The sequence below is a fragment of the Planococcus citri genome, chromosome 5 (genome assembly GCF_950023065.1).
Source record: "Planococcus citri chromosome 5, ihPlaCitr1.1, whole genome shotgun sequence".
NCBI lineage: Eukaryota > Metazoa > Arthropoda > Insecta > Hemiptera > Pseudococcidae > Planococcus > Planococcus citri.
The window spans coordinates 30,084,598-30,111,569 of NC_088681.1; the positions used below are offsets into that span (position 1 = coordinate 30,084,598).

The window sequence follows — 26,972 nt, forward strand, 5'->3', positions numbered from 1 at the left end:
ATTTTCAATCAATCATTTTTTTGAATATTATTGGAGCAATGTTTCAAAATACTGATTTGATGACTTTACAACGACATTTTTCTATGAATCACGAGCAGACTTACTCATTTTCAGATGTAGGCAGCTTGGTATTCGTACATACCTATTCTATTGGACTCAAAGTAGGGAATTCGTACTCACTTGAAAAAAGAAAAAAAAGAACAGAACTGTGAGTCAGTAGGTACATACAAGATTGATTGCATAATATTTCTAAATGAGACCTTAATTCTCAAGCCTCAAGTGAGGCTGCAAATAAAAGGTTCTCCTGGTCATTTCCATTCTACATATAAAAGATAAATTCATTGTGTTTAAATATCTGTACTCAACTATGTATGTATTTCTAAGTACCTGAGAAAAGTTTCGAGAAATTCTCACGCGCGACAAGCCTCGTTCAGCTTATCCGTCACAAATCACTTCCGTACACAAACGTATAGCACACGCTGAGGTACTTTTTATATATTTTTTTGAGGAACAAAAAAAATGCTAAATTTTAATATCGTTTCTACACGAAATTCGTGTTTTTAAGCCATAAATCATGGCGGAGGATGTTGTATCTGTTAATAACAGGTTATGACGGACGAATTTTGCGCTAATGCGAAAGCCATACGGTAATACACGGTGACGAAGCGAACGTTTATACGCACCAATACAAAAGCACCGGCACACAACTGACAAGCATAAATTTACTTATTGTAAAAGCACGAAAGTTTACTTTAGCTAAGTTGATTTTCCGTCGAATTTTCGCGCTTTTAAAATTAACTTTTGAAATCAAGGTTGTTTTTTTTTTTTTTTTTTAATACTCTCGCTCGTTCGTCGTTTTCTTTCACCTCTCGTTCAACAACCCTCTCGCCAGCGTTAGTCGGGCACTCTCGTACGTATATAATGCCGGCGAGAACAAAAAAAGTATTAACCTAAGTAAACTAAAAGATGCGTTGTGAATACGAAATATTACGCGCGTCGGAATAAGTACATATATAGTACTGTATATACTCGCACCGAGCAAAAGTTAAACGTAAAATTCTATTTGATCAAAAGTACCAAAAAAAAAAGCAGAGCTTCGCGCTGTATGTGAGCCGCCGACGATGAAACACGAAGTTTCCATTATCAAAATTAACACAAAATACGGTTTGATGCTGTTTAAAAAGTTTGGTTTTATTTTATTACCCAGTATACATTTTTGGGCGCTGGGATATAGTTACTCGATGTAAAGAGCAAACATACTTTGCCAGCACAAAACGAGGCATTTGCAGGTATACAAAGGTCGTGACCGAGGTCAATAGATGTTCGCGAATGCTTCGATTTCAAATTCAAAGAAAGGCTCAAGTTCAAATGAAACACGAGCAACTGAATGGTGGTTTAACTTGAAATAGGAGAATTAAAGGTTTTATTCTCACGAGTTTCTGCCCAATTTTTTCCTTATTTGTCTATAAAAAAAGTGTCGATTTTTGAGCTAATTCTATCAGACGAACTCCATTACATATAGAGAAAAGGATAATTTAGCTTGCTTTCTCATTTTTTATTTGCTGAGCTCAGTTTTTCGAAATATATTCTCAATGTCTTATTTATGGGAAGGCAACATAGGCACGTGCCTAGGGCGGAAAATTGTGGCAAATTTTAGGGAGCAACAAACTTGACCAAAAAAAACTTGAATCATTTTGAAAAAAAAATTAAAATTATATCACCTACTTGAAAAAAAATTGTAAAAAATTAAGACAAATATTCGACGTTCACCAAACACGTTTATCGACTGCAACGTTTTCTGAGAAAAAGGACAGAAGAAAAATTAAAAACTTGATTTTTTGTGACTTATTGTAGTGTTGGGAATCTAAATTCAAACACATTTCCTTGCAAGTTTACTAATTTTCACTATTTTCCATCCATTTCAAGGTATTTTTGAAAAAATAAAAAAAATCGATTTTTTTTTGTAAAATAATTAATTGTTTGACCGATTTGTAAAATAATCAAGAATTTTTTTTTCGATTATTTTAACCAAATTGGTTGAAAATCGCCCAACATTTAAATTCAACACTTCGTTACTTACACTTGATTGATAGATTGTGATGTATTTTTTTTACTTATTTTATCAGGTAGGTAATTGTTTTTTAAAATGAAAATTTACCGAAGAGTTGAGGATAGAAAAAATTGGGGGGGAGGGGGTGGAAAATTTCCGACTGCCTAGGGGCGCGAAAATGTTAAATCCGGCCCTGTATATTATTCTACCTGTGCATCAAGCCCAAGTTGAAATTGTCATCATGTGATTTCACATCCTATGAGAATTGCCCACTTGAACTGTATATAGGTACCTTTGAACTTTCGAAGATTTAAGGGAGAACAGACCAAATTCATGTACTCTGTCTGTTTTCAACAAGGCAAATCATTCGAATCTCTCAAACTGATATGTATTTAAATGAAAATAATCTTTCACAGTTCAACATGAAAAAAAAGTCTGCAATAGAAAAATATTGAAAGGACTCGTCCAATTTAAGAACATCTTCTCGAATTTTAGATTCAAAGTTGACAATTTTACAAGAAATCAAGATGAGAAATTGCGAAAAGAATTGAAAAAAAAATCACTCAATTGAAAGTTAAACTTACATGCTCGTCAACATCACAAAAATTCTCAAAATTATGAATAATTTCTTCTCATTTTGTGAGTTGAGGATAATGTAAATAAAAAAACAACCATTTATTTACAATATTTATTTTAAACTTTATTGAAAAATTTCAGGATTCCTATAGAATTTTAAAACAAAAATTATGACTTTTTCCAACTATTTTTTAAAAACAAAATGTTCATAAATTCGCGATTTTCGATCATTTTTGAGATAAATCAAGTTATTTTTTTTCATTTCATAAACAGCTTAATACGGAATGGATTTTCTTTAAATGTCAAAATTTTTCTCTCAGTAGTAAAAAAAAGTAATTGGGTCATTCCATGCCAAATCGGCGGATTTTTGAACGAGGGTTCTTCGATTTTTTTTCAAAATCAGATCATGTGTAGAGGTCATTAAAGGATGGCGAATAACGCAAACAAAGACATTTTTTCGATTTTTTTTTTTGGCGTAGCTGTGGAGCTTCAAGGTTCTTCAAAATGGCCGAAAATGGAAAATTTCAGTTGCAAATTGCTCCAGTTGTACGTGGTATAGAATTTTGAACTTTTTTTACAAATTGTAGTACTTTGAAAGAGTAACTGATGAATGATGTCAAAATCAGTGTTGCCACTTTCAAAAACCTAAAAAAATCGATTTAAAAACTTATAATTTAAACCTAATCTTGATCTCAACGAGTAAAAATTCTGAAAAAATTCTCAGTTTTAGTCCTTTTTATGCACATAGAATAACATATCAAAAATTGGACTGGCATTTTTTTTCATCTTTGAAAAAAAAAAATTACAAGTTTTACACTTGTTCCAAAAATATTATCAGAAACCTAAAAAATGAAAAATTTTGCATTTTTGAGATATTTTACCAATGTGTAGACAAACATGTGAAAAAATCCGCCTCCCCTCAATTTGCCAACGAATTGACGAGAAATATCATTTTCGTGCTACATTTTAAGAGTGAAACGTATTGAAAAAATTTCGCCGCCGTTTTAAACAAAAGCAGGAACCTACGTAAAAAATGAATATTTTTGCATTTTTGAAATATTTCACCAATTTGTAGATTGTAGACGGACATAAGAAAAAATCTCCCCTCCTCCCTCCGTCAATTTGTCAATATACCTTGAATTTACTTCACCGATAATTCACCGAATAGAATCGCATGGACAGTTATCGAACACCCTGTACACCACGTCTACGTATCATTCTATTCATCGGCAGCATCGGTATGCCATAAAATAGAGAACTTAAACGGTAATCTGGAAATTGTTACCGTTACTAAGACGCTTCTTAAGCTCTTCAAACTTTCGCCTTAATTGTTTACAATGGTGTAAGCGAGAGGAGCTTCAGTAGCATCGTTGAGTTGACTGGTGATTGTAAGAAGAAAACTCGCTTTTCAATTCGGCCAATTTCTAATCCCAGCCGTATTTTCTCAGAGGGGGTCTACACGGCGGTGGTGAATTATTACGCTCAGACCACCCAGTACGATATTCGAAGCACCCAGAATACAGTGTTATTTCCGACCATCGACGAGTTTTCACCGCCTCTAACAGATCCTCTAGTATACCATAGACTATACCATATTATATATATACTGTATAAACTTTGTAGCTAGTTTGCTTTTAAGATGATATGTACTAAATGGCGTGCCGTTTACTCTTTCGCCGTATTGCTGCTGTTTTCAACGTAGTGTACTTAATTAACCTTCATCGTCTTTATTTCCCCAATACGCGAGCTAAAACCGATCCTTATAACTATATAAGCTTGTTTATTTGGCGACTTACGTTAGTGCTGCGAAATACGTGTATGGTATTCTCAGAGAGAGTATAATCTTTCTCTTTCTGGTTCTCTTCCGCTCTTATAGTATAAATAGGATATACTCCAATACCAATTGGTACCCGTTACTCGTTGCTGTATAGATAATTTGATAACGCGATAAGGGGATAGCGTTAATTGTATTCTGCTATATATATAGTATTTTCTCTCAACGTGTAAGGATCAGAGAGGACTAGAACGCATAAATTTCCTGTTTTATACAACTTTGCACGCAGGACTTTCGCTTTAAGCTAATCACTGTGCAGACCCTAAAACTTTAGCCAGTTTAACTTTCACCAACTTGCCGGATAATTTATTAGCATAGGTAATCAGGGGAACAATGGAGAAAAAAATTCTCAATTCGGTGTTCATTTCAACAGGACAGTCCTTTGTAATAATCTCGAACCGGCTCGATGCGATATCATATTAGAATAAATTCATAAAGTTATTTACACAGCCAATCAAGTAAAAATAAACAGAGCGTAAAAATCAGTTCAGAATTTAACTCAACCGCCGATGAAATGAAATAATTCGAATCAAAAAGGTAAATAAGGATGTTTCATCGCGAGTAATAAATATTGATAAATACCGCAGAGTTAACAACATGGTATCAAGCTAGCGTTTCCTACGTGAACTCGAACGCAACCCAATTCGCACCCTATAAATACGCAGACCACACTGCACGACGAAGTAACGAAATCAACCTATGAAATGTCCAAGTACGAAGTAGTGTGCTGATTTTCACACAGAGAGCGCCCTAGAAACGTAATAAGATTCGGCGTTTTAGCACAGATGTCGTTAGGAATAGAATACATTTCGCGAATCTGCCCAACGAGAAGGGTTATAACATTGCAATGTTGTCAACATACTGAATACAAATATTTTTAACGTCAATCTGTAGGGCTGAGAAATACATTGTTATTCGGTGATTATTGAAAGGGAAAGTGTCCTAGATTCTCACTTATTTTTTTGCAACAGGTGGGCCAAAAATTGCTTTCGACAAAATTGAAATCGAATACGTAGACAAAGTAAATTTTTGAACAGTTTTTCAAAAAGTGTACTGTACTTGAATTCACTCTTTGCATACAATTATAAAAGCTTCATTTTTTGGATTTTTCCTATGATTTTTTTTCTTTCAACATACATCTTACAAGAGAATTTTGTTGAAATTCGACAGAAATTCTTAAACTAGGCAAGGTACAAATATTTGTTCATGCATAAAATTTATGTAAGTTTTTTTTAATCAAAAATTGCATGTATCGGACTATGAAACTTTTATATGTATGCAAAAAGTGAATCTAAGTACAGTACATCTTAAAGTACATATTCACTTTCAATTTTTTCAAACGTAATTTTTGTTTCACTCGCAAAAAGAAAATATCTAGGACACTTTCCTTTTTAATGTAATCACTGAACAACAACAATGGGCAAATTCTACTTCTTCATGATTAGAGTTTGGATTTTTATGCAGAAATATGATGAAAATATACAGTAATATTTTATGCAATTTTTTCACCCAAAATAAGCAAAAATTTCAGTTTGAGTGACGTATCTCTGAAAAAGATTTTTCAAGCTAAAAAACATGAAAACTGCTGATTCAAAAAAAAAAAAAAAATGAACCCAAAGATCAGAAAATAGATTTTTCTTTTAAAAAAATAGGCGAAACAAATTATTTAAAAATTCATAAATTATTTCTGGAAAAAATTTTCATGATGACATTTTAGCAGTGTTGCGATTTTTTTCCAGAAAATATGCAGAAAAATACGAAGGAATGTTCAAATATTTATACAAAAATATGCAGGTTTTCCCCTTAAAATGTGCTAAAATATGCAATTTGATCTAAAATGGGTATGCAAAATGCAAAATGATATTGGGCTCATATTCGCCAGGAAATTTCATGATTCGTGGAGATTTGATCAAATACTCGTAATATGTATGTAGCACTTTCTCTAGTTCATATAAAAAAATATGCAAAGCATAAAAATCCCAGCTCTATTCATAATGTTTTAATGCAAGTGGTGATAAAAGACTAATTTTGTGGATTGCCATCTCAATTTCACATTGCTACGTAGAAAACGGATCTCGAGAAAAGAACTTATTTATGTTCAAATTTTTTTCAAGACCAAGCTATTTCGGGGAAACCCCTTTTTCTATTTTAAAATTTGAATGCTTTCTCAATTAAAAAAATTATAACTTAAGGACTAAGTTTTCCCAAGAATCAAATTTTGTTTGGAAACCGGACCATGAAAAAAGAGTAAGTAAGTATTTGAGTTGTTTTAAAAAATACAGTTTTTCATTCATCATGTTTGCAGCAGTGATTTACATTGAATTCCATTTAATTTTCTGAGGTAGTTTCAAAGGAATTTTCTTGATGGTGGTTTTGAATATTTCTTCAGTAATCAAGTGAAGTAATTAGTGTACAACTCTAATACATTGTTTGGGGCGATTACAGATATTTTTTTTGAGTGGATACATTTTTCAGTGGCAATTTAGTTTGGAATTTTTTTGGTAATATGTACATCATTTCAAATTGTGTTTTTTGGTGATTTTTTGATCAATTTTTCGATAGTGTTGATGATTTAGAATTTTTTGAGATTTTTAAAATAAATTTTCCAATGTTGAATTTAAATTTCGCTATTTTGAAATTCAGTTCAGATCCAAGTTTTTTGTGATTTCGTGTGTTTTTTTTTTTTATATACAGTAAGTATCTATTTCCAAATAGATTTTTCAATGTGGTTTCAAATGAGCGATTTCGTATAAATTTTTTTCAAGGCAATTCGGAGTAGGTACATTTTTTAGGAGCAATTTAGATTCGAATTAGTTCTTTAAGTAGGTATGTACATGGTACATATCTAACGATTTTTTTTTTTTGTTGAAAAAAATCACTACTTTTCTCACTGCCTTTTTTCAATCAAATTTTCAGAAAGTTATCATCTCGACCCCCTCCCCCCCCCCTCCTTCACACACAGAAAAAAAATTAACAAAATCAAATTTTTCATAGGAAAACTCTCAAAAAAAATTGAAATTGGAAAAAAGTTGTAGACCTACCTACAAAGCATTTTTAAAATTTATATCAAACTACTTAAACACCTGAAATTGTATATGAAAAGGGAGCCGGGGGAGGGGGTAAAAATAAAAATTTTACATTGGAATTTTTCGCTTTTCTGATGTCTTAAAACATTACAAGATTTTTTTCAAGCAAGCGAATGTCGAAAATATAATTTTATCATTTCAATTTTTGGTTTTATTTTTACCTTTAAGGTATTTGCTAATGTAAGTAATGAAATTGAGCGAATAAAAAACGTTTTTCAACATAATTTTAAAAAATATACAAAAATTTAATGGAAAATATGAACGACATTAGGGAAGAAAATTATACCAATTTTTCGAGATGAAATAACGGCGAGTTTAAAAGTAAATTAATAAATAAGAGATGAAAATAATAATTTTGTCACGTTTGAAAAACTACAAATTTTGCCTAATATTCATACAATGTATACAAATTTTGATTTCTCCTTCAAGTCTGGAATTTGTTAATTGCGGAAAAGAGAAACAAACTAACCCTGGCGAAGCGAGGGCAAAAGCTCTCGAAAATCAGTACTTCGAGAGGCATAAAAAAACGATGTTTTCTTGTGTGATGAGTTAATAATAAGAGGTTTATTACTTTTTTCCATGTTTATATCAAACGAATGTTCCAGGGATGATCTCGTGAAATGAGAAAACAAAAAGAAAAGAGGATAAAAGGACCCCGACAATACCGACATCAACGCCACATGCGTCACAAACGAATCAAGTATGAAAAATTACGTGTAATTTTATTTTTTATAATTTATCCATCACATACACACCACAAGAAACCCTCCATAAGCATTTCAATACCACAATACCGGCATATTATCAATTCTATACGATAAAGTTCGAACCATTGGAATAAATTAGCGCCAATTAAACGACACCGGGACCGTATAAGGACACGACGGACGCGACGGCGACGAGGGTAGAAAATTCATCATTCGAGTTGGGTCCTTCTCTCATAAGCCGCAGTCATCTTGACTCCGACAAACGTATAATTAAAAAGCGCCTTTGTATATTCAATTTATGCCCAGTTATCGCTTTGAAGACCTCGTTTAAGTTGGATTTTAATTCGACTACTACGTCTCCTGCCCTTATACTCTTCAACTAGGAAAACTTGTACACGCTTTATACTCGTATCGTATCATAACAACACCGCGATAAATTATATCTTCAAAATAACATCCCTTATACTCGTATGTATGTGCGTGTACTCGTATATGTGTACGAGTAGGTACATTAAGACACCAATTAGTTGCAATTTATAATGCGTTAGGGTTCGCGCCAAGAATTACCGCGCGTTTGTGTAATATAACGACGACGATGGTACCATACCCCATCTCCCATAATAGCGCCACTTCATCATACGCCTATGTAGTAAAGCATATACTGCATACTATGAATTACGTGTACTTTATACGTATGTATTATGTGTACTACATGTACTCATTCTCGTACTTGTACGTGTAGTATATAAAATATACGTATATACATAATATCGAGCACTACCCTCCATACACCAGGCATACTATCCTACCTTACACTTTGCACTATCCATATACTATGACGACGACCTACTCTTTAATATTTAACTTCCGTTTTCTGTTCATTAATTACCGCGCCAGTTCTTTGATCTAATACGAGTACAAGCATCGGAGAAGCTACGCGTGTCCTAATTTGCATACGTACTTTTTTCAGTGCTGTGAAATTCACCTACCCTTACTTTCGTGAATAAGTTCATTGGAACGATCGTTTGCATCGTCACATGGATATAAAATTTTTGCAATATTCCCTCGAAAGAGGACCATTTCTTATAGTCAACAATTTTTTTTTTGAAAACTACTTTAAGGTCCAAAGAAATACTTGAATTGACGCAGGCATCATTATTCATTAAAACTCGTACAAATGGCATAAAGAAAAATTAAGAACAACTTATAAAAGTTGATAAAATGTTTTGAAAATGGGGAAAATGCCACAAAAATTGCGTGGATACTTTACTGAAAATTACCTAGATACGATAAATTTCATTTCTCAATTTTTGGAGAATTTTTGAAAAATTTTCCAATTTTCTCACGAAAAAATGAGATTTTAAACAACCATTAAATTATCCTTATTAAATTTTAAAAATGACGCAGCTCTTACAATACTGCTATGACACACAAAAGACATTGTACAGGTGAGTACATTAGACCTTCGTATCCAACGAACTACCGAATCTCAAAAATCTTGTTTCTCGTCGAAACAAAATTTAGATTCACGATTACCGTCGGCCTTATGATACGAGTATTTTTTTTCTTTCCAACACCAGGTAGGTATTCGATTCGAGAAGAGGAAAAAACACGGCGTCTCGTTCAATTGAAAAACGACAAAAATTTCGTAATCTCTGCCTCTCTCTAGGCAGCTTAGGAAAACAGTTGCCTTTGTAAAGACATTTTGCTTGGAATGCGGAGAGAAACGCAAAACCGTAGCAAGATTTCTTTGTTAACTTATCGTCAATTTGAAGAAGAAAAAAAAAAGAAGAGAAAATACGTCGACGATACGAGACGAATTTTCCAGTCAATATAAAATAAACAAAGAATTGTTTTCGTACGCTAAAAGTTACACAACAAATAAAAAGCTCGCCGTGTACTCGTAACCGCTCGCTTTGGAATTTAGAACAGTACACCACCAGCGACAACGACGACGTAAGAATGCAAAGCGAACAACGTTCTTTTTTTTATTAGACGAAATTCTTCGAATGACATTCGCTTTAAAATGATACATAGTTAGAATGACGCGTATCACAATATACAAGTAGGTAGATAGGTACATAAGATTCAGGCTATACAGCAGCTACTTTGTCATATTCGAATGTTCATCTCATTCGAATTCAACTCGAAACACGAGAAAGAAATTTTACGCCTGGGTATATCTCTATCTGTAGTCTTTGTACCTACTACATACCTACCTGTGTTACATGATAATTTACCCAAACAAATCATCTTCGTACATATAGGTAGAATATTCCTTACGCAGTTCTCTCGCTAATCGAACCTGCAAAATATACCGCTGCAAGTCGAGGATGAACAGAGAAGATGGAACACGCGCGCGTCCGCGATAACCAGCAATTGGAAAAGTTATTCGATGTTCGAGCACATTTTGCCCATAAAGCGTATAATAAATCAGCCGCAGCGACTTCATCTTTAGATTTTGTAATAAATTTAAATACGAAAAGGGCGCGCCACGCACCTTACATTCATTTATCATTTTTGCACAGCTAGTTCTCAGCCAAAAGCCTATTCTTCTGAGACAACCGTATCGGATAAGTATACCCCTATCGAGAATACCGTGCACCCGTTCGCGAGCTTCTTCGCGAGAATCTCAACTCTTCGTTTTCCTTCTTCTTCTTCTTCTTCTTCTATCTCTCTCTATTCTTATCACTCTGCAATTATTCCCTGGTTGTAAACGCCGAAACATCGCTTTTAAACTTTGCCACTCGATGGAACGTGTAGAAGGTCGATTTGCATTACCAAAGAATGATCAATGATTAAAGAGCAATTAATCGATGACAATGGTGTGGATAGATCGTAGCATCTCTTTACCTCTACAGTCAAATTATTCTAAAATTCGTGGTAGACTATCGCTCGTGCTCGTTGCCTTCCAATTAAACCGCAAAATAAATTACAATCAAGCTGAAAACCAGAATTATTCTTCAACATCAAAAACAGCGAAGTTACTAGATGGTTCCAAAGTGAAATTTTTGGATTTTCATGAGAAGATTTCTACAGCAAAATGCCTTTTTTCATGATCCAGATGAAACATCGATTCGAAAAACTGATATAATTTTTCAAGTGCTGACTTTTTAGTAATTTTTTTTCCAACAGTCTGAGGGAGGGGGGAATCATTTTCAAGTATTCGCGATTTCTTACAACATTCATACTTCGAAGGCTCGCGTGACAAAACTAATTGAACTTGCTAAAGTGTTCAGAAAGGTTTCAGAGAGAATAAATGCAAAATTTATTATCAAGAACCCAAACTCGAACAAAAAATGAAAGCCACCATTTGAAAAAAAAATGCTTTCGGAAATTTTTGGAAAACGGTAACACTTTTTGGAATTTGTAACAAGAAAGCAACAATTGCATTTTTTGCCAATTTTGACAAAATAGACACTCTCTTCTATTTTGGTAAAACGGAAAACCGCGTAAAATTTTGCAAAGGGCAGGGCTGTGTGACCACCTTTTCTACCAGATATAGTCCAGTCAATTTAGCAACATTTTTAGTCGAACCTCGGAAAAAATGAGGGAAAGCTGAATTTCACATTATTTGTTCAGGTTGGTCTCTAAAACAACCCATCAAAAGTTGCACCCCGCAACTTGACCGCTACCCCCGCAAGAGGTCATTAACCTTTGCCGATATAGGTTTTTCGGCTGTATCACCGAAATGAAGGGCCCGAGAGAAAAAATGTTCAAACAAAAATTGTTCTACGCTAAATTTCCTATAAGTATGACCAGTTCAGTTAAAATATATGTTTCAATTTTAGGTAAATTTTTGAAAATCTAGGCCAAAAATGAGAAAAAATCAAAATTGTACCAAATTGAGCTATAAAGCTGAAATTTGGGATATATCCTATTTTCAACCAGCCAAATTGATTGGAAACTATTTCAAACCGTTTTGAGCAGTTCTGGAGCCTCCAGCACATTTTTGAAACTTGAAATATCCCACTAAGTTTCATCAAATGAAGTTGGAAAGAGGATATTTACGCTGCAATCCAACTTAAACACGCTATCAAGTCGACTGCTGGTGGGTTTGAGTCATTTTGTGGCCATCATGAGCAACTTTTTGAAAATTCTTGGAGCCTCCAGTAGATTTTTGAAGCTAATGGAGTTGAAAAGCCGGAATTTATTCTGTAAACTAATTTTAATACACTTTGAAGTCAACTGAAAGTAGATTTCAAGTCGTTTTGTAGCCTTCAGCGAGTTTTTGGAAATTACTGGAACCTCCTTTACATTTTTGAAACTTGCAATTTCTACAAAATTTCATCAAAATGGAGTTGAAAAGCCGAAAGTTAATTCGGATAGATTTCGTGGCATTTTCAGAAAAACAGAAGTTTCTAAAAATGTGCTGGAGGCTCCAAAACGGATTGAAACTGCCTGCGATCCACCTCAGAATAATGTCAAAAATGGGGTGTCTATTTTACGGAAATTTTAAGCATTGAAATATCTGCTGTAGGCTCCAGTAATTTCTAAAAGGTCGCTGGAGGCTCCAGAACGACTTGAAATCTACTTTCAATTGACTCCCTATTTAAATTAGTTTACAGAATGAATTTTAGCTTTCCAACTGCTTTTGATGAAATTTTGTGGAAATTTCAAGTATCAAAAATCTGCTGGAGGCTCCAGAATTGTTCAAAATGGTTTGAAAATCGATTTGGCAGATCGAAAATAGGATATGATACATCCCAAATTTCATCCTTCTACGTCAATTTGGTGAAATTTTGATTTTTTTTTCATTTTTGGCCAAAATTTGATTTTTAAAAATTCACCAAAAATTGAAAAATATATTATAATTGAACTGGTCATGCTCATAGAAAATTTGGCGTAGAATAATTTCTGTTCAATCACTGTTTCCCCTCCGACCCTTCATTTCGGCGATACAGCCGAAAAACGTAGATTGACAAAGGTTATAACGACCTCTTGCGGGGATCGCAGACAAGTTGCAGAGTGCGACTTTGATCAAAATATTTTCGAGTCTACTGTGAATGAAATTCACGTTTTACATTGTCGATTTTCATTTTTTTCCCAATTTTCACAAAATTGACAACTTTACCCCCTCCTCAATAAGGGTGAAATCGCTATTTTGGGAAAAGCTGAACTGGTCATGCTGATAAGAAATTTAGCATAGAACAATTTTTATTTGAACATTTTTCCTCTAGGGTCCTTAATTTTGGCGATACAACCGAAAAACCTGTATCGGCATAGGTTAATGACCTCTTGCGGGGGTGGCGGCCAAATTGCGGGGTGCAACTTTTGATGGGTTGTTTTAAAGACCAATCTGAACAAATAATGTGAAATTCAGCTTTCACCCAATTTTTCCGAGGTTCGACTAAAAATGTTGCTAAAATGACTGTACTAGATACCCTTAATCCAAGGTGGTAGGCTGCTAAAAAGCTAAACAATAAGGGGCATAGCCGGTTAAGTACGGTGATTTGGTCCTTGGAACAGATTTTGATCACTCCTACCACAAAAGGTCAACCAGATGAGAAAAATTTTGGACTCCTAGAGCAGGTATTTGGGAGGGGGGGGGTGAAATGTGTTTTTCTCAATTTTTTCATGTTTTACCAAATGCTGATAAAAATTTCGCGTTTTTTTAGGTGGATTCTAGGGAAGTCCAAAGAAAAAAACCATTTTTAGGAAAACAATTTTGGGCAATTTTTTGTAGATTTATGCCCTCTTAAAAATGTTGAACCGTCATTTTAGGATGGAGATCGAACATCCTTCGTTTTTCAGGGAAGATTCCCACATTACTTTTATAACACCCCCCCCCCCACCTCATGAGAAAAGTTGATGTGTGCAGTTTGCATTAAATTTCTCTCATTTTTTTGAAAATTGGGAGTACACATTAAAAGATAAAAATTAATGAAGAAATTTCAAAAATCTACCCTCTGAAACTCATTCATCAATTTTTTTCAAAATTACGTTTATGCTGTTACAAGTCATTATAACAACTCGATTACAATAAATTTACAAGGCGACACCTCATCAACGATATTGCTCCATATTTGCGTTTGTATCGAAAAAGACTAAAAATAGATCTCAACTGTTTCAGATGCAGTATTCATTAATGCTTAATATAATATGATACCAAATACCCTCAACTAATTGGAAAGGGTATTCCAAGAAAACACCAGTTAACCTAGTTGTCCGTATCAGATTATATTACACCAATCATTATTTTTTCAAGGTTCGTAAGTTTATTTAATTTTCATCCTATACAGCAAAATAAATAAATTAAAGCCCCAAAAAAATATACCAGCCAGTTTTCCTCATTTTAAAAACAACAAATTCATCTCTTTCCGTACTGGTTATTTGCTGTGGAATTATCGATACCCCGATATACCGGTTGAAAAATCGAAACGCCAGCCAATTATTTGATATTTTCATTCAATTTAACCAAATGTTTACCCGAGCAACGTCGAATAATAAAATGATTTCATTTTCGCGAGTATTAGAAAAGAATAAAAAACGAAAAACGAACGGCATGGTACGTCGAATCGAACGTAATTTCATTTAAACCTCTTGGAAAAGCGTATCTGGCAAACCAAAAATACGAACCAGGTACCTATCTACCAGGGTACGGTACCTACTTATATCTTCAACCGTGAGCATCTAATCATCACCGCGGTATAGCGTAGGTACTATTATAATTTCGTCGAAATACCATTTTCGGTTCATATACTCGAAATCTATCCGACGTATACCGAGTCATCTGCGTATTATAAGACCGAATTGAAAACCGCTTTTATATATCGTTTATCAAGGTACCAATACCGAACGCGTATATGAAAAATCGACTTTCATTTTTCAAATACGACATTTTGAGCTTTTCGAGGTCGAAAAGCTGATTTCACCTATTTATCCGCGTCTTCCAAAACACATTCGTAGCTTTTAAATGATGAAAAGATTGCTATAAAGGATTACCTATGTCATGTGAGAGTGTACGGTATATGGTGTGCGACGATGAGGAGAGTATTTCGAAATGAAACGAGGCGAGAGGGAAAAAATGGACTTAGTATAGTTTTTCGTATATTATGAAAGAGAGAAAAAAACTCGTACCTTTTATAAAGGCCAAAGCGAAGCAAAATGTTTTCTAAAAAGAGGCACTCTCGGCGAGTAAATTCACGCAACGCGAAAGGATACATAAGATCGTTAATTATTAAAACGCCGAAACCAATACACAAGGTTGAGCAGAGAGAGAGAACGAGTATTAATGCATAAAGTTTCGGTTGTCGGTGGGCCAAATCTTAACGCGAGCTTTTCATCTCTATGGCCGGGCTTTTTATGTTATCATCTGGTAGGCATAACGACGAGTCAACGACGCGCTACATCTCGCGTATTAATTTCTTGCCAGTTTATACCGATGAAACAGTCGAGGATTAAAAGTTGGACGAATTTTAATCGTTACGTTCGTCTGAATGTAAATAATTAACGAGAATTACTTTCGAGCAAAGGTAGACTGCGCTGCATGGCGGTTGTAGGAATTTCACCAAAGCCTACTACTACTACGACGACGACGACGAAGACGACGACGAAACGAACCAGCAACGTGCAACTTTTACTACTTTAAAGTACTCGTATACGTAGACGTAAGTATACGTTCGTTTGAATATTACAGCAGAGGGTCAAGCTTGGTGGTTGCGTTTTGTTGTCTAAACGCGAGCATTTTTATTAAAAAGTTTTCTTTTTCCACCCCAATGAAAGTTTTTTCCCTCTATCGAGGGTTGGAAAAAGATTTCGCATCGGTTAGATACGACTTTTTCCGCATTTAAAGACTATATTATTATCATCGTTGTCTAAATATTTTCATTTCTCGAGCTAACTGCTAAATCCGAGCATGAAATATTCTACACAGAAGTTTTTCTACTTTGGTATGTAGATCAATTTTTTGCATCGTGGGATAAGAATTTTAAGTAAACAACATTTCAAATTGAGAGAACACGCAAAGATCAACCCCTTTTATGGCTGAAATTTGAGAACACTAGAGGAGTTTACTGAAGATGGGAGCGATACTCTTGAGGATATTTTACATCAAATATTTGTTACATTTAGAATATTTCGACTGACTGCGTATTTGTTTTGAACAATAGAAAAATTGATACCAAGTCCTCCACAAATCATTTTCATATTATGATTTTACGTAAAAAAAAAAATAATTTCGACGTGAAGGTTATAGAGAGAAAAAAGAGTCAATCTAAAATGAATTTCTGATTCGATATCAGCACGTCTGAAATTTTTCAATTTTTTGGAAAATGGGAGGGGCTTACTTATTGTGAGACTCAAGAGACTCATATCGAAAAAGTACCTAAGTAAAACCTAAAAATCAGCAAATTGAAACCTAACAAACCACAAGTGCCACGAATTCTTCAACTTTTTTTCCAAATTTTGGAGCCCAATTGTATGGTCTAAGAGGATTGTATCAAAAAATATGTAGAAAATCCAAAGCAGCCCCTCTAAAAATCCAATAAACCGCATAAGTCACACAAATTATAATTTTTTAATGGTTTTTCGGGAGGCTCAGAAAGACAGTATTGAAAAAGTAAGTTCAAGTTCAAAATCCAAACCTCAAAAAACTCTAATGACCACACATCAACCGAATTCCTTTTTTTATGAGGGGGAGGGGGAGGAATTTGAGATCTATTGCGAGACTAAGAACTAGCAACTAGCATTCGAAAAATAAGTGCTGGAAAATAGAAATCAGCACGTCTAAAAATCCAACAAAGGGTCGTGCAATGTTTTTTTTTATTTTTTGGGTTTTTTGAAAGTATATGATTGACTCATGGTTGGGGGGGGGGTCAGGAAGCTTGTATGAAGAAGAAAGTTCAAAATTCAAACCATCAGAAAAGTATACTTGAGTAGTATACAGAAAATCGAAATCTGCATCTCTAAAAATTCAACAAATCACACGTCACAGAAATTTTATGATTTTTTTTTTAAATTTGGAGACTTACCTAAATAAATTTAAGTTCATTAATATCTAACCCCCCCCCCAACCGAGGATCCCTTGAGTTTTGAAATTTTTCAAATTAAGAGGCGTGTTGGATCAACGAGGCTTGCATTGAAAAAATAAATTAAAGTTCATTATCTAAACCACAAAAAACCCTGTATTTTGATTTTTTTCCATAATTATAAAGGGTCTTATTGTGGGATCAAGGAAGCCAGCAACCTGAAAAAAAACTTACAAGCAATGGATCCCTCGAATTTTGATTTTTTTTAGAAATTTGGGGTCTATTATGGGACTTGAGAGGCTCATATCAAAGTAAGTCTAAATTCGAAACTAAAACTATTGAAAACGTAACAAACAATATTATGCAAATATTTTTCAATTTTTAAAAAAATGACGAAGATTTAAACTTGGGAGAAAATGGCATGAAAAAGTGAACTTTAGGAATGTGCTTCCATTTTGAGTATTTTTGAAAAATTGACTCCTGAAAGAGATAAAAAAATTGGGAGGAAAAATTCAAACCACCAAAAAAGGTGACATGATATGAAATTACACGTTTTCAAAAACGCTGATTCTGATTACCTTTGACGCAAAAATCAAAAATAAACCCTTCAAGGTAAGTCACAGAGAAGATAGTTGAAACCCATAATTTTGAAAAATGCAATCTGAGTGAAAAGAATCCAGCACTCTAAGAAACCCAAATTTGATTTTAGCGTCAGGCGATTAACTTTCCTGGCTCTTAGAAGTGTTTTGGTGACAACACCAGAACTTCCAAATTGAAATCATGCACCTTATTCACCAACTTCTACATTTTTGAAAATGGAAAAATTTGAAAATCTGGATCCTAGTGTTGATTTTGAATTTCAACTTATATTTTTGATAAGGGCATCTCAAGTCTCATATTAGAACACTAATGCAAAAAATAAAAAAAATAAAAAATGTGAGTGACTTTTGGTGTTTTGAGTTTTTAGAGGTGCTGATTTTGGAGCGTACCCTCTTTACGTTAGGATGTGATCCTATAACAAACAGGGTTCAGAATTCAGATCTACGTATATTTGATGTAATGAATCTTTACGATTATTATCCTTTAGCTTCTGAAAAGCTATAGATCTGGAAAAATTTCGAATGGCCACGAACAAATAACAATCAAAGTATGATAATTGAAAAATTGGTATATGTATAAACTCACGTTTATGCAGCTTGGCTGTTCAGCCGTTTCATTCAGCATTCGTCACAATTGCCGATCTGTAAACAAACCAAAACACACGATGATTTAAATTAAAATCAATATAATTCGTATTTTTACTCCTACACTAGCTCGTACATCTACATTCTGCATACACGCGACATGTACGCAGAATTATTTACACATTACGCGAACCTATATTCGTAAAAATAACGCGACTGGCATCGCCCTCGCACCACCCCCTCTCCTCCTCCCCAATCGTCGACAAAAAACAAAACCCAATCACTCAGCAATCCGAAATGAAATAAGAATGGGTAGTGAAGTAGGGGTGACTGTAATTAAAAACCGTCAAAATATAAAGTTCAAAAACACGCTTTGTAAATGCTAATTAATGTTGATTTTGCTAGTTCAATTTAAACGTACGCCATCCTCCAGTCATTCGCCAATTTCCAAATACTGTAAACGATCTGACTATACCGAGTTGTTTTTTTTTCGCCATCTCGCCCCAGTCGTCGTCGTCGCCTCCGCAACCAAATACACGCGAATGTATTTTCGTTCATTCGACTGCTCGTGCTCGTGTTCGCCTTTTGCTCTCCTGTGTACCTACACACATTAGTTGCTCGCTCATTATACGCGTTTAATTCGCGAATAAACCGTAAAGAATTGCACTCTTAATAGTGCAAATAAAAGTGGTCGTTTCCAAAATACTAGCACTGTAATATACACAATACAGTACTATTCTCGTATCGAACCCACACCCTGCCATGCTCTCTTACAGTAGTTATAATGTGCTTATTCTTCATAGGTTCATAGGTACTATACGGAGTACAACGTACGTGTCGGTTTACGAGTTAGCTGAACGTAAATCGAATATTCGTTCTTAAAATTTATAGTATTCTCTCGTATGAGTATTATACGTGTGTAGTGTGTGGAAAATTCGAAACTCGCCACGTAAATGTATTATTTTCAAATACCGATACCAATATAACAAACTAACACCGTCGTGCCATCGATTCTCGGTACTAAAATTTAACGTATTATACGCTCCTCTTCCATCTTATACTTAGTTTAATTAACCGTATAAAACGCGATGATGATGTAACAGTATAAAGTTCACTTCTCGTATACAACGCTGTTTGACGTAAAATCGTTTCCTTATTGGCGTTTAATGTCAACCGTATACGTTTCATCGTATAGAAATTTTTGGTTCGTCTCACAGCTTCAAGATTCAAGATTCGCGAATCTTTTCCAATTCTTCATAACGTTTTTTTTTCTCCGCCTTGACTCGTGTAAAACAGCGTTGATAACGCGTTAAAACGAACGTCTGAAAAACGCGTAGAATAAATTGCCTACTCGGTTTGCCGTAAATACGATGCTCGGTCATTCTGTATCAATTCGACAAAACAATGACGTTTTCAAAGTCATTCTTTTCGATTTCACTTTCATCCAATAACTAAGAAAATTACCGTTAGTTGGTCCTCAGTCATATTGGAGGGGGAGGAGATTTTCAGCATTTTTGTAATATTTCACAGCATTCGACTCCACGGAGGTTTAATTCTGCCACGACGATACTTCGCTCAAGACTGACTTTACCGTTCAAAAGAACGGTAAAATTTGATTCAGAAACGTCAATTCAAGTTTTCAAAAGCTAATCTTCATTTTTTGATCCAACTTCTCCCTATCCAGTGGGCAGTGTTCTTCTTGGAGCACACCCAATAAAAACATCCAAGAGAACCTTTCAAGGTGTCTACCTTCAATTTGAACCATACTCAGATAATCTGAACCCCCCCCCACCCTGAATTCAGCTGTCTGAATTGATTTTCTGTGAAGTTTTGAAAATTCAGAATTAACCACTTGCAAAATATTCGTGTTTTTTTTTCTCAAGCAAAAATGTATTTCTTCAGTAAAAACGATGAAAATTAGTCCTGAAAATAGTATCAACTCCCATGAAACAAATTTCACCATTTCAGATCATTCTGGAGACTCCAGCGTGATTTTTGATTCCTCCAGAATTTCAAGAATCTCTCCCGAAGACGTGAAATTCAAATAGGCGTTTAAAAATCGAATTGTGTCTCATTCTCGATCACTTTAACGGGTTTATCTACATTTGAGCTGAATTCAAAACAAACATTTCGAATGTGTCCAGCATCTTTGAGTCAGAGAAAAAAAATCCAAAAAATAAAAAAAAATACCCAACGCGACCACCTGGAAATTGGCTTAAATGCGAATAAACTTGTTGAAGAAGTCGAGAATGAACTACAACTCCATTTTTAGCTGCCCAAATTAGTTTTCACACATTCTGGAAAAAATTTTGAAATATAGATAAATTGAAAATTATATTACATAGATATTTCAGAATGGCTTGAAATGGTGAAATTCGGATTCGGGTTCTTGATTCAGACAAGATGCAACTATCTCCGTAAATTTCAAACATTTTCCTACAAATATAAAATTTTGGAGTTTACGTGTCATTTGCTCGTCATAAAAAAACCTGGAAATTGGCCTAAATGTGGATAAACTTGTCGAACTGGTCCACAGTAAGCCCTGACTCGATTTTTAGCTGCCCAAGTTGAAAATTCTCGAGCAATCATCACACTGTAAAATCCAGGACGACCTGAAATGAAATTCGGTCCGGGAAGTTCATATTAGTCAATTCTAATAATTTTTGCTGAATGAATACTTTTTTTTTGTTTTAAACGGGCTGTAAGTATACCGATTTTTCGAAATCCAAATAAACGACTTTTCACAGAACTTTGCATTACCTTTTCTCCCCCCTCCAAAAAAAAACATTCAGATAACACAATCATATAAAGGCCCACCCCCATTCCCATCACAAAACAATGAGAAAATGAAATTTTTTGTTTTTTGAATTTTAATAAAATTACAATATCATTCAATTCCTAAAAGAAGAAGAAAGAAAGAGAGAGAGAGAGAGAGAGAGAGAGAGAGAAAAAAAATTTTAAAAGTGACAATTTCAGTTTAACAATATGTGGCCATTTTTGAAAGAAAATCAAGAGAATTTTTCATTTTAGAAGGGAAAACAATATTTTATTTTTATTGGAAAATTATGTGATTTAAAAATGACCATAACTGATAATTTTAGTTGAACAAAATGTGGCCATTTTTTAGAAGGAAATCAAGAGAATTTTTCCTTTCACAGGCGGAAAAATAATATTTTAAACGAAAAATGAAAACTTTTAATGAGAGAAAAAACAATTTCAGATGAAAAAATTACCAATGATCATTTTTTGTGAAAACATGCTCATGATTGGTGAACAAAATGTAGCGATTTTAGTGAGGAACAAAAATTTTCTGATTAAAAATGGAAATTAAGTAATTGGTGAAAAAATGTATATCAATTGTCAGTAAAACAAAAAATGTTGATTTCTTTGGAGAATGATTTTATTGGAATATTTCTTAATTTAGTGAAAAAAAAAACCATTAAATAATAAAAATGGAAAACTGAGTTATTTAGATTATATTTCATGTTTTTTTTTTCGGAGGAGAACAAAGGTTGAATTTATTTATTTATTTTATGGGTGCCATATACAAATTTTTCTCCCAAAATTTTGGATTTCCAAAAAAAAAAAAAATTTAAATTAATTTAGACAGACAACATTTTGCTTATGGATGCAGTGCAGACCATGCTTTTTTTAAGAATCACTGTCCCCTTCAAATCGGAAACAGACAAAACGAGAGGTTCCCTTATAAAATCGTGTTTTTGAACGGTTAAATTTTACTCAATTTTAAAATCACATATTTCGAGACTACCTGAGCCAACTTGGACTGAATCTGTTCGCAGTGTTTCGAAGGAAACTGAAGCACCATCGTCAAGTTTCAATACCTTACTCGTATTTTTAAAAAATAAAAAATAAAAAAAAACAATCTACCAAACCAATAACTGTAGCACTGCCACGACCGACATTGAGGATGAAAATAGCAGACAAATAAGTACCCAGCTCGTAACGGAAATCCGGAAATCTGTTGAACAAATGATTTATATTTAGCTACAGTGCTTCTGGAATATTGGCCTGATAAAGATTCTCGTGGTACTATTCCGGAGTCAATTATACTATATAGTATGGAGTTCCATCGTACTAAATGAAACGATGCGATGCCGGTACGATTGTGGTGTTGGAAATGGGAAAATTGTTGGCGATTGTTTGCAAGCAGGGGATGATGATGTGTGTAGTATCAGTGACACGGTAACTATGTATGGCCGACTGCGTATGCTGTGCATTTCACGGCGTCTATATGGGTTTTTCAGTGTTAGTCCGAGAAGAGTGTATAAGAAAAATAGAGAAGACGGTAAGAAAGAGAGCAGTAGACGAGATGAGAAGCAACTCCAAAGTAGAGAGAATTGCTTTCGGTAATCCCACATTCAATTAACTTATCTTGCCATATAGCGTTTTAAGATTTTTCTTAAAGAACACCCCTGCACTGCTCCAGCATTCGAGGGGTAAGGGGTTGCGAAAGCAGCATCGCTTTTATACGAATTGCTCCGGTACGGTTGGTTCTTTGTGTTTTCGTTGATTCGGTTCTTATGTCGTTAGAAAGGTTCGGCGGAGCGTGGAGAGGCATCGTTCGGAGCTTTTTGTGTATTTCGTTCACGTTCCATTTGTACAAGAGAGCCGCTGAGTTATTGTTAACACGCTCTTCTGTAAATTAATAACTCGCCGGGATGGCGACGGCCCAAAGTATCGCAAGTTGGGCGGCAGCTGCGTAAAATGGCGGGAAAAAAGGTCGTCGATTTACGCGCTCTCGATCGCGTTGCTAAAACTACGAGTGAAAATGTTACCTTAAACTTGAAAATTTACGCTGCCGGATTCGAGTTTTAATTAAAATCGAACCGAAGGCGATTAGTTAACGTATTACGCTCGATTACGGTGCCGAGATTCGAGAGAAAACCTCGTCGTAATAACAGCTGATTCAATTTTCCGACGTAAACTTGTCGTGTACTTACGTAAAAAAGACCTTCTCGTGTATAGAAATTATAACTCTAAATAAAGGAAAAACTAAGTTTGTGTCACAAGGACGCGACGAGAGCTCGTGAAAGTATATTTTTAAAAATTGCATGGTACAAGAATGAAACAAACTTTTGATATTGGTTAAACATCAAACGATACAACGTGTCTTTTTCTCTCACGACCGCGCTTCGCCGCCTTCCTCGTGTAGACCATTTTACTCCGTATATTTGTAAAGTTTCATTTTACATTTTTGAGCTCGTTGTGTTCTTTCTTGTTGTGTCTGTTTTCATTTAAACGCCGTTTTTCGCGTCTCGTCGTCTTGTTTATACTATTTGAAATGAATCAGCGACGTTAAAGAGTGGAAAATACGAAAGTAATTGTAAAGCAAAAGAAACGCTTTTCGAGCACAATCCTTTGGAGGAAATTTTAATAAGGCTGGGTAGTTCATCATCGGAATGTTTTGAATTCTTTAGACGAGAAATAAAAAACTACGTTGAACAAAACGTCAAAAATTCTATCTTCTCGTATTTTTCACCAAGTATACGTAGATACTCGGCTCATTTTCAAACGAAATTTATCAATTCGGCTATAAACATATTGGAAATATTTTCCGGCCAACGAAGTTCAGCTTCGAGTCAACAACATTCCTGAAGAAGATTTTATTATATTATAGCCCGAAACAGAAAATTATGAAAGAAAACATGCCAAAAGTAAATACGAAAGAAGAAAATAAATTGGAAGTTTAATTTCGAGTTGAGTTTACACGTTTTTTAATACGTAGGTATGTTTCTTTTTTTTTACATTTCTCTTGTTTTGTCGTGCTACATATTTCTATCTCTTTCAATTTCATCTCTTGACCCAAAGAACGTGTAGTATGACACTTTTCAGAAGTATGCACTTATGGTAGCATATGTGTACATTGTACGAGTTCTATATACATAGGTGTTGCCACAAGCTTGATGATGTTGATGTAAATGTACGATGTTGAACCGTGGCGAGAATTGCTTCATTATTATTGAATGCGTTGCATCATGTCTCCCTATTTAAAATGCTTTGAATTTCCTGCACGTTTTTAATTCTTTTTTCTCTTTCCCCCCTTTCCAAAAATTGACCTCTATCAATATAAAAAAAACCTATGGAAAAAGTAGGAAGAAACAAACCAACCATGATCTGCCTCAAGCTGACTTCTGAAAAATCAGAAAAAATCCTTCGAGTTCTATTAATTGTGTTTAAAAACTTGGAAAAAATTGGTTAATTTACAATATTTAAAGAAAGTACTTACATACGAATGATCAAAAAAGACAAAATTATGTTCGAGTTTAAACAACTTTGGAAAGTTTTGAAACGAGTTCTTAGCATTATAACACACTTTTAAAAATAATTCGACAAAGGATTTGAAGAGGGATTCTTTCGTGGGATTTTTTTGAAGGATTTTGGTTGAGGATTTGACGAGCGAATTTGGCGGACGATGAAGGAATTCACTGACGGACTTTACAAACGATTTGCAAAGGATTGCTTCAAATAATTTCGCGAAGGATATTGATGAAGTATTTGACAGATCTACGAGCGATCTTAGCGGATTTGGATAACGATTTGTTAGATTGGCAAATAATTTTAGCGAAGGAATTGAGAAAAAAAATTTCGCGAAGGATTTTTGTGATAAATTTAGCAATAATACTTCTTCAAATCGTTCTCGAAAATCACTTTACCTACATCTTTCACAGATCTGCCAAATCCATTGCAAATTATTCCTTGATCAAAATCTTCAGAAATGACTCGTCTGTTGGGCCTCTTAAGGTCACTAGCCTACCTGCTCAGCTTCTCAGAGTCGTCTGTCTACCTGTCTGGCCTCTTGAAGTCCTTGATCCATCTGTCCAGCTTCTCAAAGCCGTCTGTCTACCTGTCTGTCAGGCTTCTAAAGGTCGTCTGGCCACCTATCTAGGCCCTTGAGGTCTTTGACTCGCCTGTTTGGCATCTTGAGGTCGTCTGTCTGTCTGTCTGTCTGTCTGTCTGTCCGGTCTCTTGAGGTATTTGACCTATCTGGCTGTCTCGCTTCTCAAGGTCGTCTGTCCGCCTGTCTAGCCTTTTGAGGTTATTGACACATCTGTCTGATTTCCAAAGGACGTCTGTCTAAACCACATGTGTGACCTCTTACGGTCGTCTGTCCACCTATCTGGCCCCTTGAGGTCATTGACTCGCCTGTTTGACATCTTGAGGTCGTCTGTCTAGCCAGTCTCTGAGGTCATTGACCTGACTGACTGTCTCGCTTCTCAAGATCGTATGTCCGTCTGTCTAGCCTCTTGAGGTTATTGACCCATCTGTCTGATTTTCGAAAGTCGTCTGTCCACCTATCTGACCCCTTGAGGTCATTGACTCGCCTTTTAGGCCTCTTGAGGTCGTTTGTCCGTCCAGTCTCTTGAGGTCATTGACCTGTCTGACTGTCTCGCTTCTAAAGGTCTTCTGTCCGCCTGTCATCTAGCCTCTTGCGGTTATTGACCGATCTGTCTGATTTCCAAAGGTCGTCTTCTGTCTCTCTGCCTGTATGGTCTCTTAAGGTCATTAACTCATTTGTGCGACCTCTCAAGGTCGTCTGTCTACCTGTCGGGTCTTTCAGCAGTTCAGAAATTTTATTCAAAGTTCGTCAAGTCAGACTCGATACCTAAAAGTCCATTTTAATAGAAGTAAAAATGTCAAATATTATCAATTTTTTTCCAGTTTACAAGTCTAGCATATGTCTGGAATTGAATGCAATTTTTTCCATGTTCTTAGAAGTCAGATCAAATACTGTAAAATTAGATAAATGCTCCAAACATTATAAATTTGTCTATTTTTTTCAACTTTCTACAAGTCTGATATACTTAATATAAAAATGTCAAAGAATACGACATGACATCAAAATGCCGGAAATAGGTAATTTTTATTTTAAAAAGTCTAACATACTGATGAGGATGTGCTTCTACAGACCACCATTTAAAACAAAACAAACAAAAAAATTTAAAAAAACTATAAAATTATGGCTTGACATGCAGGATTTTTTTTTGGATTCGAATTCTCGGTGTCTCTTCAACTTCAAGAAAAACTTAGAAATTAAGCAAGGTTGTTTCGCAGCACTTTATAACCAAAATTCTCAAACCTTTTTCACAACACGACAAGCCCAGTTACCTTCAAAACTTTCACATTATTCCTGTCAGGCTTCGAATTTCAAAAAGGTTCATTAAAATCAAAATTATATACTCTAGATTTTCTTCATCCGCTTGAATTTTAAAATTTTTCAATGGTTGTGATCGGTGAAAACTGGGAAAATGACAGTGAACGATTATTTATAATCGGTTCTTACGAAGGTTGTCACGCGATTTCAAAACCAACAGGTTAAACTGACCTATATAGCAGACAACAAGTAAGGTAAAACGCCAAAAACCCACACTACAATTAGCAATTACCCTTCTCCTTCATTTAAATTTTAAAAAACGTACCAAAAACGTATCGTAATTATCGTATCACTTCACTTCACGATCAGTAAAAAAAATGATCTCCTCTAGACGACTCCAACGCCACCACCAACACCTTTATCGAAAACACAATGTGACTGACAGGTGTTAAG

At 34.8% G+C, this 26,972-nt stretch overlaps 1 protein-coding gene across 1 annotated transcript in view; it reads right to left on the reverse strand.

Annotated features, from left to right (window-relative positions):
- Sema2a (Semaphorin 2a) overlaps nt 1-26,972 on the reverse strand; it is a 515,491-nt gene that overhangs the window by 365,136 nt on the left and 123,383 nt on the right. Inside the window, exon 2 of the mRNA XM_065367946.1 lies at nt 18,408-18,463. The gene's annotated coding sequence lies outside the window, so the exon portion shown is untranslated. The remainder of the gene's footprint in view (nt 1-18,407; nt 18,464-26,972) is intronic.